The sequence below is a fragment of the Bison bison genome, unplaced genomic scaffold (genome assembly GCF_000754665.1).
Source record: "Bison bison bison isolate TAMUID 2011002044 unplaced genomic scaffold, Bison_UMD1.0 scf7180017864495, whole genome shotgun sequence".
NCBI classification, from domain to species: domain Eukaryota; kingdom Metazoa; phylum Chordata; class Mammalia; order Artiodactyla; family Bovidae; genus Bison; species Bison bison.
In genome coordinates this window covers 2,390,986-2,391,535 of record NW_011495054.1, presented here as the reverse complement: position 1 = coordinate 2,391,535, position 550 = coordinate 2,390,986, and positions in this window count along the sequence as shown.

The following is a 550-nucleotide window of genomic DNA, read 5'->3' as shown; positions in this document are numbered from 1 at the left end:
TTCAGCAATATGTGAACCATGAACTTCCTGATGTCCAAGCTGGTTTTAGAAAAGGCAGAGGAACCAGAGATCAAATTGCCAACATCCACTGGATCATGGAAAAAGAAAGAGAGTTTCAGAAAAGCATCTATTTCTGCTTTATTGACTATGCCAAAGCCTTTGACTGTGTGGATCACAATAAACTGTGGAAAATTCTGAAAGAGATGGGAATACCAGACCACCTGACCTGCCTCTTGAGAAATTTGTATGCAGGTCAGGAAGCAACAGTTAGAACTGGACATGGAACAACAGACTGCTTCCAAATAGGAAAAGGAGTTCGTCAAGGCTGTATATTGTCACCCTGTTTATTTAACTTATATGCAGAGTACATCATGAGAAATGCTGGACTGGAAGAAGCACAAGCTGGAATCAAGATTGCCGGGAGAAATATCAATAACCTCAGACATGCAGATGACACCATCCTTATGGCAGAAAGTGAAGAGGAACTAAAGAGCCTCTTGATAAAAGTGAAAGAGGAGAGTGAAAAAGTTGGCTTAAAGCTCAACATCTG